The 12,210-nt window shown below is 39.0% G+C and overlaps 1 pseudogene across 1 annotated transcript; it reads left to right on the plus strand.

The window, feature by feature from the left end:
* Window positions 1-768: 768 nt before the first annotated feature.
* LOC308426184 (SIN3-HDAC complex-associated factor-like) lies at window positions 769-1,438 on the plus strand (annotated as a pseudogene). The gene has a single exon. The product of its transcript is annotated as an SIN3-HDAC complex-associated factor-like (transcript).
* The last annotated feature ends 10,772 nt before the right edge of the window (window positions 1,439-12,210 follow it).

A 12,210-nucleotide genomic window follows, 5' to 3' on the forward strand; every position in this document is an offset into this window, starting at 1 on the left:
TATCACAATTGATCTGTAATACAGCTTGAAGTCAGGGATGGTGATTCCCCAAGAAGTTTATTTTTTTATTTATTTAATTTTTTTGTTGAGACTAGTTTTTGGTATCCTTGGTTTTTTCTTATTCCAAATGAATTAGCAAAATTTTCTTACTAACTCTATGATGAATTGAGTTGGAAATTTGATGGGGATTGCATTGAATTTGTAAATTGTCTTAGGCAAAATGGCCAATTTTACTATGTTGATCCTTCCAATCCATGAGCATGGGCGATATTTCTTTCTTTGAGATCTTCTTAATTTCCTTCTTCAAGACTTGAAGCTCATGTCATACAGAGCCTTCCCTTGTTTCGATAGGGCCATACCAAGATATTTTATATTCTTTGTGACTTTGTGAAGGGTGCTGATTCACCGATTTCTTTCTCTGCCTTTTTATCCTTTGAGTACAGCAAGGCTACTGACTTGTTTGAGTTAATTTTATAACAACTTTGCTGAAGTTGTTTATCAGCTGTCAAAGTTCTCTGGTGGGATTTTTGGGGTCACTTAAATATATTATCATGTTATCTTCAAATAGTTATATGTGACTTCTTCCTTTCTAATTTGTATCCCTTTGACCTCTTTTTGATGTCTGAATGTTCTAAGACTTCCAGTACTTTATTGCATAGGTAAGGAGAGAGTGGGCACGGCAAAGGGAGTGCTTGCAGGGGGTTGGCCTGGTGCAGTTTGCACCGTGGGGACGCTGCTGTGCATGGAAGCTCTGAACCAGAAGAAAAGATGTTTGGTTTTCAAAAGCCAAAGATGTACAGAAGTATAGAGGGCTGCTGTATCTGCAGAGCCAAGCCCTCCAGCTCTCGGTTCACGGACAGTAAACGTTATGAAAAGGACTTCCAGAGCTGTCTCAGGCTGCGTGAGACTCGCTCAGGAGACATCTGCAATGCCTGTGTGCTGCTTGTGAAAAGATGGAAGAAGTTGCCCGCAGGATAAAAAAAAAAAAAACTGGAATCATGTGGTAGATGCAAGAGCAGGCCCCAGTCTAAAGACAACATTGAAACCAAACAAAGTGAAAACTCTATCTGGAAATAGGATGAAAAGCAACCAGATCAGTAAACTGCAGAAGGAATTGAAACGCCACAATTCTGATGCTCATAGCACCAGCTCAAGTGCCTCTCCAGCCCAGTCTCCATGCTACAGTAACCAGTCAGATGAGGGCTCAGACACAGAGATGGCTTCCAGCTCTAATAGAACTCCAGTTTTTTCCTTCTTAGACCTTACCTACTGGAAAAGACAGAAGATATGTTGTGGGATCATCTACAAGGGCCGTTTTGGGGAGGTCCTCATCGATACTCATCTCTTCACGCCTTGCTGCAGCAGTAAGAAAGCGGCTCCTGAGAAGGCCGAGGAGCAGGAGCCAGCGCCTCTGCCTTTCTCCACTCAGGAGTGGTGACTGGGGTTCCTTTAGAAGGGAGCAAAGAGTGATTTAAACTTTGGAAAGACCACAAAACAAACTGACCCTCCTATTTTTAATTTGGATACCTGCTATTCTGCCAAAAGACATTTTCTAGAGTAGTTTTTAATGGGTTACTCTCCTTACCCTTCATCCAACAAACTTTGAAGCCAGTCTCTAGCTTAATGCAAGAAAGAGAAGTGTACATAATATTTAAGATGCTGAGTATTTCATAGGAAAGCTGAATGCTGCTGTAAAGTGCTCTTTAAGTTTTTTTTTTTTTTTTTTTTTTTTAATTCCCTCTGATGAATGGAATAGGGGAATTTCAGGGGACAGAGATGGGACTTGTTGTGTGATAAACCATATGTAGTTTAGTCTTTTTGTGGAGAGGCAGTGGTTGGGGCATTTTTAAATGGCTGGCTACACTTGTTTTCCCTCATGATAATTTGTCACAACTCAGTAGCATGACCTGCCCCTAGAAGGTAGTTAAAAATTTTAAATGCTAAGGCATTGCCAAGGTTCTGATGATTCAGACCTGTACTACTGATTATTAAGCAGGACAGACTGAGCTCTCTGCAAATAGCCTGAAGGAGGAAGCAGGTTCTGAGCGCACAAGCAGCACCGTGTCGCCTCCCTTCATCTTCACATTGATAAAAGACTTTGTGTGGATCTTGTAAAACAGAACCCGATCTCCTCCTGGGAAGGTCCTATAGTACCAAAGCGTCACCAGGAAGTAGCGAGCACATGTGGTTAGAAACGACTTACTCAGAATGTGGAAGTCCTGGGGATACATGGGGCACAGTCGATGCTGCTTGGGACGTGTTTCCTAGAGAGCTTACAGTGTGTAAATAATTGGTGTTAACACAACTGTCTGGGATTCGCTGAAACCTACATGATTCAGTTCTAGCTCTGGATTACCTCAGTTGACCTTTGTGGAGCTTTTATCTATAGCATAGTTCTTTGCCTTGTCATAGACCTTATTGGGGTTTAGGGTTTTGTTGTTTTGTTGTTTTTCTCCCACTATTTAAAGCTCACTAGAAGAGTTAGTTGTGTGTTGAGGCTGAGTTAGTTGGTTGGTTGGTTTGGCTTCTTAACATCAAGATAGCTGAATGGAGCGCCACACCTAGATCTCAATGACTCCGGTTGGCTTCTCAGTGGGACCCAACTGAAGTTGTCTAATTGCCTCTTCTCAAAGTTCAGGAAAAACAGTCAGGGCCACGTGAGACCTCCTAGAGGAGGAGTACGTGGCTGCCTTAGCATTCTGTTGTTCATGATTATTTTAGAAACTGGATTTTTAAAAGATTTTTAGTTTCACAACAAGGAGAAGCCACCGTTTGTGGCATCCTATATAGTTTTACATTGTGTATTTCTTCCTTTTAGGAAAAACCTATCTAGTACAAGCTACCACGTGCACAGACTGCCCAGTGAATGGGTCATTTCTCACAGCCCTGGTGCAGTACAGAGTCCAGCCATTACCATTCTCCTGCGTTACTTTGACATGAGATTTTTTTTTTTTTTTTAACATTTTGGGTGCAGTATTGGTGGTAGAATATACTTTGATGGATCATCTCTACTTCTGTATTTATTTATTTATTTATTTATTTATTACTAGACCCCAGCCACAGCCTTCTCCCCCTCCACTCTCTGCCTGTAGGATGTACTATATGTAGTCATGCACTTTGTATTAATATATTAGAAATCTACAGATCTGTTTTGTACATTTTATACTGTTGGATACTTATAATCAAAACTTTACTCTAGGGTATTAAATAAATTTAGTCTTATTAGAAAATAAAAAAAAAAGGAGAGAGTGGGCAGTCTTGTCTCGTCCCTGATTTTAGTAGGATTGGGTCAAGTTTCTCATCATTAAGTTTGATGTTGGCTATTGGTTTGCTGTATATTGCTGTTACTGTGTTTAAGTATGAGCCTTGAATTCCCAATTTTTCCAATACTTTTAATATGTAGGGGTGTTAAATTTTGTCAAATGCTTTCTCAGCATATAAAAAGATGATCATGTGGATTTTTTTTACTTTGTTTATATAATGGATTACCTTGATGGATTTCCATATAATGAACCATCCTTGCATCCCTGGAATGAAGCCTACTTGATCATGATGAATGATCATTTTGGTGTGTTCTTGGATTCAGTTTGCAAAATTTTTTTTACTATTTTTTTCATCAATGTTCATGAGGGAAATTGGTCTGAAGTTCTCTTTCTTGTAGGGCCATTGTGTGGATTAGGAATGAGTATAATTGTGGTTTCAAAGAATTAGTGGAGTAGTATTCCCTCATTTTCTATTTTGTAATAGTTTGGACAATATTGGTATTATGTCTTTTATGAAGGTCTGTTAGAATGCTGCACTAAACCAATCTAGTCCTGGGCTTTTTTTTTTTTTTTTTTTTTTTTTTTTTTGGGTTGGGAGGCTTTTGATGACTACTTCTATTTCATTAGGGACTATGGGGTTGTTTAAATGGTTTATTATTATTTAACTTTGGTGCCTGGTATCTGTATAGAAACTTGTCCATTTCCTCTAGATTTTCCAATTTTGTTGAGTTGAGTATAGGCTTTTGTAGTAGGATCTGATGACTTCTTGAAATTCATCAGTTTCTGTTGTTATGTCTCCACTTTCATATCTGATTTTGTTTGGATACTCTCTATGCCTCCTCTCTTTAGTCTGGCTAAGGGTTTCTCAATTTTGTTTTTCTCAAAGAATCAAATCCTTGTTATATTGATTTTTTGTATAATTCTTTTTGTTTTTATTTGGTTGATTTCATCTCTGAGTTTGATTATTTCTTGCCATCTACTCCTCTTGGGTGTATCTGCTTCTTTTATTCTAGAGCTTTCAGGTGTACTGTCAAGCTGTAAGTGTATGGTCTCTCTAGTTTCTTTTTGGAGGGGCTCAGAACTGTGTTTTTTCCTCTTTGCACTGCTTGAGTTGTTTCCTATACATTTGAGTATACTGTGCCTTCATTTTGTTAAATTCTAAAAAGTCTTTAATTTTTTCTTTCTTTCTTTCTTGTTTGACCATGCTATTATTGTTCAACTTCCACGTGTCTGTGGGATTTTGTTGTTTTTGTTGTTATTGAAGAGTAACCTTAGTCTATGGACATCTGATAGGATGCATGAGATTATTTTGATGTTCTTAAATCTGTTGAGGCCTGTTTTGTGACTGACTCTATGGTCAGTTTTTAAGAAGGTTCTGTGAGGTGCTGAGAATAAGTTATATTCTTTTGGTTTATGATGAAATATTCTATAGATGTCTGTTAAATCTACTTGGTTCATAACTTCTATTAGTTTCACTGTGTCTCCATTCAGTTTTTGTTTCCCTGATCTGTCCACTGATGAGTGTGGGGTGTTGAAGTATCTTACTATTATTGTGTGTGGAGCAATATATGTTTTGAACTTCAGTAGGGTTTCTTTTATAAATGTGGGTGCCCCTGTATTTGGAGCATAGATGTTCTGGATTGAGAATTTACTTTGATAGATGTTTTTCTTTGAAGAGTAAAGAGTGTCCTTCCTTATCTTTTTTGATGACTTTTGCTTGAAATTTTATTTTATTCGATATTAGGATGGCTACTCCTACTTGTTTCTTGGGACCATTTGTTAAGAAAGTTTTTTTTTCCATCCTTTTACTCTGAGTTCGTTCCTTTCTTTGTTGCTGAGATGAGTTTTTGTAAGCAGCAAAATGCTGAGTCTTGTTTTGTATTCCATCTGATAGTCTATGTCTTTTTATTGGGGAATTGAGTTCACTAATTTTAAGAGATATTAAAGAATAATGATTGTTGTTTCCTGATATTTTTGTTGTTAGAGGTAGAATTATGTTTGGGTGCTGTTCTTGTTTTTGTTTTGTTGAGAGAGGATTATTTTCTTGCTTTTCCTAGTGTGTAGTTTTCTTCTTTGTGTTGGGGTTTTCCATTGTTATTCTTTGTAGGGCTGGATTTGTGGACAGATATTGTGTAAATTTGGTCTTGTCCTAGAATATCTTGGTTTTACCATCTATAGTAACTGAGAATTTTGCTGGATATAGTAACATGGGCTGGCATTTGTGCTCTCTTAGGGTCTGTATGATATCTATTCAGGATTCTCTAGCTTTCATAGTTTCTGTTGAGAAGTCTGGTGTAATTCTGTTTTGGTGGCCTTTTATGTAACTGGTCCTTTTTCCTTTACTGCTTTTAGTATACTTTGTTTGTTTTCAAATTCAGTGTTTTGACTATTATGTGTCAGGAAGAATTTCTTTTCTGGTCCAATCTATTTGGAGTTCTGTAGGCTTCTTGTATATTCATGGGCATCTCTTTCTTTATGTCAGGGAAGTTTTCTTCTATAATTTTTTAAAAAGATATTTTCTGGGCCTGTTAGTTTGGAGTCTTTGCTGTGTTCTATACCTATTATCCTTAGGTTTGTTTTCCTCATTGTGTCCTAGATTTCCTGGATGTTTTGGGTTAGGAGATTTTTAATTTTTACATTTTCTCTGACTGTTGTGTCAGTGATTTCTATGTTATCTTCCAACCCTGAGACTCTCTCTTCCATCTTTCTTCTTCTGTTAGTGATGTTTGCTTCTATGACTCCTGACCTAATTTCTAGGTTTTCTATCCAGGGATATTCCTTTTTTGTTTTCTTTATTGTTTCCATTTCTGTTTTTAGATCCTGAAGAGTTTTGTTCAGTTCCTTCATCCGTTTGCTTGTGTTTTACTGTGTTTCTCTAAGGGCTTGTACTTCTTTATCTGTGTTCTCCTTCACTTTTTCAAGGGAGTTTTTCATGTGCTTCTCAAGGCCCTCTAACATCAACATGAGGCACAATTTTAAGTTCAAATCTTGTTTTCTGGTGTGTTGGGATATACACCACTTGCTATGGTCAGAGAGCTGTGTCCTGATGTTCCCAGGTTGACTTGATTTCTGTTGCTTAGATTCTTGTGCTTGTCTCTTGCCATCTTCTTATGTTTGTTGTTAGCTTATCTTGTTGTCTCTGAATGGAGCTTGTCTATTTTGTGTGTTGTAAGCTGTGGGCTCTGGAGGGAGTTGGGCCCTTGGTTTTATCCCTCTATGGGCAGGCTGCGAGTTCTGTTGGAAATGGGCCAACTCTAGCTGTGGGTGCAGATGGAGGCCCTCAGGGTACAGACCGAAGTGGTACTGTGATACCTGAGCCCTGAGAGTTTCCAGAGGTCTCTCCCTAGATAGGCAGCTGAGAAAGAGTGTAGTCAGGCTCACCTGTAGGCTCAGAAGGGAGAGCTCCTCTGTGTCTCTTCTGCGTGCTCAGCTCACTGAGGGCAGGATACTAGTCCTGCATTGTGCAGGTTCTGCCTATGGCTCTGGGCACAGATGGAAGCTGGTCCACTCTGATGCCAGTCTGCACTGTGATCCTTGCACCCTGAAAGTATCTGGAGGTCTCTACCCAGTTAGGCTCAGTAGGGAGAGCGCCCCTGCATCTCCTCTGGGTGTTTCGCTCACTTCAGGCTCCTGATGGCTGTCTGATTTTATTATTTTGGTTCATCCCCGCATCTTCTCCATTTCCTTGTCAGTTGAATGTTTATTCTAAGTAGGCGAGTGCGAGTGCAAATCTAGTACAATCAAATTAATCCACACTCCCTTATAGGTGTGAAGGAAGCAGAATGCTCACATATGAGGTTGGCCCAATTACCTGATAGAGAAAAAATAGGTTTTTCAAGAATGCTGTATTCAAGGCATTATTTAACCACTATAATGTTACATAAAAGTTGACTGTGGTTTCATGCCTGATGTCAGAGGAGGTTAGGTATTTGGAGTTAGAGAAGTACTTAGACATTTGTCTTTATTCCATATGACCTTGATCATTACATTTTCCTAATTTAAAAAACTCTGGAAAAAAAGTAAACAGTGGTGAATTTTGGCTAGATGCTGTGATTTTTTTTTACTAAGTTTCCCTTAGATGGGTATAGTTGACGATGATCTATATACCTATACTCTTGATTGTTGCTAATGTCCATTGGATTAACAGTTAATAAATCTAGCTATTAATGTAATAGCCCTGATGCCATTGCCTTATGCAAACATATTTTATCATATCTATGGGGAACAAGTAAAAAATTTATCAAATCTCTACATTTGATCTATTAGTGGGTTTGAGAGTAAAATTTTTGTGGATAAGTATCACAGTCTCTTGGACTACAGAGTTCTAAAAGTGGGTTATATTAACAGGACAGTGACCCGTAAAGCCACTGCAACAAACACACCTATGTCTATGATAGATGGACATGTCTCCAACCTTTAGATAAATGCTTGCTTTCTCTTCCATTAAATTTATCACAACCTATTTGGCTTTGATTTCTTTTGCCTGTATTTTAAAGTATGATCCACAGAAAAGACAAGAGACCTTCAAAACACAAAATGGCAATCTATTGTTCTATTTCCAATCGTGTTCTGGTTCAGACTTGGTTTAGAGGAAGCTGTTTCTTTAAACCCTCTCTTGCCCTATTTGAGATTAATCTGCTGCAACACCTGTTAATATAACTGGACCTTTCGTGGCACTAATGTGAATCACTTAGCTATTTAAAAAATGAGAGGGAGTAGCTGTCATCCCTTTAACCAGGTGCTATGTTTAAACACTTACTTTGTGAAGCCTTAGCAGGCAGCATAAGTGAGAGCACTGCAAAGGAGATGATGAACAGACTTGGGAAAGCTGCAAGCTTCTATGACACCCCTGAAGGTGAATTTCAGCAAACTCCTGCTGCTATCTTTTCCAAAAGTGAACTCAGATTTTGGCACTGCTTAAACCCACCTTTCCCCCCAAACCTCACAGAATTCAGGGGAAAGGAAAGGCAGGGAATTGGAACAGATGCTGACACAGCTGGAGACAGACCCTGAAATATATAATTGTACCCAATTTAGTTACTAAATGTGGGGTTCTTATGGGCACTGTGTTGTTAAAGAAGTAATAGACTTTTTATTGCAGCTAAGGCTGAAATGAGCAAGTCTTTTGATCATTTTGCCTAGATTAACTGGTAATGAATCAATTAGCAAATGCTAAGTTCAGACTGTCACCTAGTTAGTAATTGGTGCATAAATCTACCATTGTAGTAAAACGGGGTGAGGGGTGAGTGTCTACATCGGGTCTTAGAAATGCAGAGTCTCAGAGAAAAGTGTTTTCACACACACATACACAGAGGGAGATAGGGAGGGAGGGAGACAGAGGGATGGAGGGAGGGAGAGGGAGGGAGAGAGAGGGAGGGAGAGGTCCATGGGTTGTGGAATTCAGTTGCTAATATTTGAGAGTCAGTTCTCTCCTTCCACTGGGATGTTTCAGGGATTTAGCTCAAGTCACCTGGCTTTTCGCTGAGCTGTCCTACCAGCCCTCAAGCACAGATTTTCACATATCTATGCATGCTTGGGTTTGTAAGTATGCAGTAACTTTTATATCTTATTCAGTACTACAAAATGCAGATTAAATGACTAAGGCCAGTTTTTATATAAAAGGAATACTCCATGTATTAGTTTTACAGTTGACTCCAATGTTTACATATGTGAATTCAAGCATAACAGACCAAACATGTTAAAGGAAAAGATAATGTATAATAAATATGTACACACTTTTCTCTTGTCATTATAAGTAATACACTGTGACAACATTTACATAGTGCTTCTATTGGATTAATTTCAGATGATTAAATAGGTAAAAGAGCATGTACCAGAGCTATGTACACAGTCTAAATCATACTATGTAAGAGCTATGACTATTGTGGAATTTGCTATCCACAGGGGCTCCTGGAGCCAGTCTCTTATGGAGAATGAAGAATGACTTTGTATACTCACCTGCTAAGTTTTTCAGTTCTTGACCCAATAATTGTCTAAGTTCCTCAGAAGCTCCTGTTTATGTGTTTTTTTTTTTTCCTGTTTAAACCAATGCCCGGAGCCTCATTCTTTACTTTCATAAGTTGGAGGAACACGTGGCGTTTAGTGCACTTACACAGAATAGATGGAGATTGTTACCATTGGTAGTAAGACAGAAATCCTTTGCAGCAGTGGAATGAGATATGAGGCCCAAAGCACAGCTCAGCAGCGTATTCCAACCTCTTGGCTACGGTGACTGAGCAGCCAGCACAAAAGAGACTGTGTTGTCTTAAGATAAATTTAGCAACTTCTGTAGCATGCAGTAAAAAACCAAAGACATAGGTGCTCCGAGTTATGCCAGCAAACATATTTCGACAGTGGAATTTTAAAGAGCTTTCAATGAAATTCAATTTTGAAGAATGGCTACTGTAGTCACATATGCTTAGGCTGTGCTGGAGGGAAAAATAAATCCTCCTATCTCAGGGGTGTTGTGTGTAAGGATTTATTTTTCTCTCCAGTTACTCAAGGAAAATCCTGCCACAGGGTTGGCAGTTCTCTTCCAATGCCTCCCATCCTGGTGGTGACTCGAGGCTCCCGATGGCTCTCCTATTGTGGAGGTGTGCTGTCTCACACCAGAGTCTCTGGGGATGCAGCTGCTGGTGAGGATCTGGAGGATGGTTCACTTCCATTTCTCTGCCTCATCCCTGAAAGCCATAAATGTCATGTTCTAGCACAGACTACAGTTGAAACTTACCATTTGGCCATTTCTAAGTGCAAAGTCTTCACTAAATAGGATCCATTTCAGGTGTCAACTAAAGATATCAAAACCATGTGTCAGTGAGCGTCATTGTCATCCACACACAATACACCATGAAGATGAAAGATTTACCAGCTAACATCAGCTCAAGATTGCTCATCCAGAAGCATGAGAATGACAACGTAAATAAATAGTGGCTTTTAAGATCAAATCTTAGCACCACATTTGACATTTACCAAGGCCTTAAATGTGCATCGGCTACCTCTAAATCTTTAGCTTCTGAAGTTCAATGGGGTTGGAAAAGTGGAACAAAACAAGCAAAACTCTATATTACGACTGAAGCAATTCTGATTAATGGGGAGATGTAAGCTAAAATCCAAGAGCTTCTGGTGGTAGAAGAAAGGTAGGTAAAGATATCCCAGAAGAAAAGGATGGAACGGAAGGTAATCACATCATCATGGCGCTGTGCCGATGTGTCACTACAAAACCCGCACGATTGCACCACTGTGGCACTGGTTGGGGGAATGGGGAGCAATGGTGTTTGTCAGCTTAGTGAATTGTATCAGGGCAGGCTTTGTTAAATTCGAGTCCTTCAGTCCTTCGAGTGACTTGTCCAGAATTCTAGATCCCTCAAGAACTATATTCTCTCTCCCTCATTTCCTCCCTCCCTCTGTCCCCCTCTTCCTTTCTCCCTTCCACTCTCCCTCCCTCCCTTTTTTCCTTCCTCCCTTCCTCCTTTCCTCCCTTTCTCCCCCACTTCCTCTCTTCCTTTCTCCCTCCCTCTCATTCGCCCTCCCTTCCCTCCATCCTTTCTTCATTGAATAATCATTTGAACCTTGAAGGCATTATTAGAGTTTAAAAGTAAATCAGACAAACAAATAAACCAACCAACAAAAAACTCCAGGGCAGGCAAGCTTAGGAGAATAGTGTAGAGAAGGTGGCGTAACCGCATTGTGGATAAAAGCCAAGTGTTTGAGTTAACCTGGCATGGATGTCAGTCACATGGTGGGGAAGTGAATGGGGAGCTGTAAAGAAAGAGGAAAGAAGCCCAATGTAGCACAAAAACCAAAACCAACCAACCAACCAACCAACCAACAAACAAACAACAAACAAACAAACAAAAAAACACAGGTAGGTTCTGGTCAGCATTAAAAAAATTGGAAAAAGGGATCGTTGCATCTTTCTAAAACTCAGATGTACGGGACCTAAGGAACCTTATGGAGGCAGGAAATAGGATTTGTTTATTTGTTTGTTTCTTTCTATATTTTTTTAGACAAGAAAAGAAAGATTATCCATGCAAACTTTTTTTCAGGAGTACCTCTATTAAGTTTTTGTTACACTTTATTTTACAATTTTTAATGCATTGTGCTTGTAGGTGATTGTATATCTTTTTCTCTTTACAAAGATCCATAAGCCAGCAGTATTTTCTCAGGCAGTGTCCAAACTCTTGATTTTTTTTTAAGGGTCAGTTCTATAAAAGCCAACCTGCTTCATTTAGTCACTGAACACCAGGAAACACTAACACACATGACTCTCCAGAAATAATTTCAGTCTTCACTGTACATTAGTGTTAACCAGGAAGCATTAAAGCAATGGCATGATGCCCAAGCCATACACAAACCAATTTATCCATGACCCAAGGAGTCTGAAGCCTTGATCTGGCTCTATTTTGGGTACCAATGATATCACTATGGATTTATTATCTAGCTCAGCCATTTTCCAACCTCTTAGTTTGTGTTCTGATTTCCTTGACTTTAAGTTTGATTCATAGCCATATCTAATTCTTTTACCTTGTCATAAAACTAAAAATCTGAACAATAAGTTGGCTTTTCAATCAGTATTCCTTAGAAAGGCTAGGCCAGAAAACCTATAAAAATTCTACATTTATAATTGATTATTCATGCTGAGTCTCATCCAGTATAGACTCAGCATTTTCTGTACATATGAATTACTTGAGGGGCTTTTTAAAAATACTGGAAAAAACACAGTACTGAATAGCACCAAACCCCAAATTTTGTTCCAAGTGTCATTGGGTAGGGCACAGATATTGTTATTGGCTACTTCTTGGGTAATGACATAATACTCAGGCACTCTGGGAACTAGGGTTAGAAAGTCTTGAGAACATATAACTCTAATATACACAGAACATAGCTGGCTTTAACTTCACTGGTTATCAAAGCTCTTTGAACATAAATGTCTCTTTCAATGTGGAGA

Source organism: Micromys minutus, assembly GCF_963924665.1.
Source record: "Micromys minutus genome assembly, chromosome: 1".
Classification (NCBI taxonomy): domain Eukaryota; kingdom Metazoa; phylum Chordata; class Mammalia; order Rodentia; family Muridae; genus Micromys; species Micromys minutus.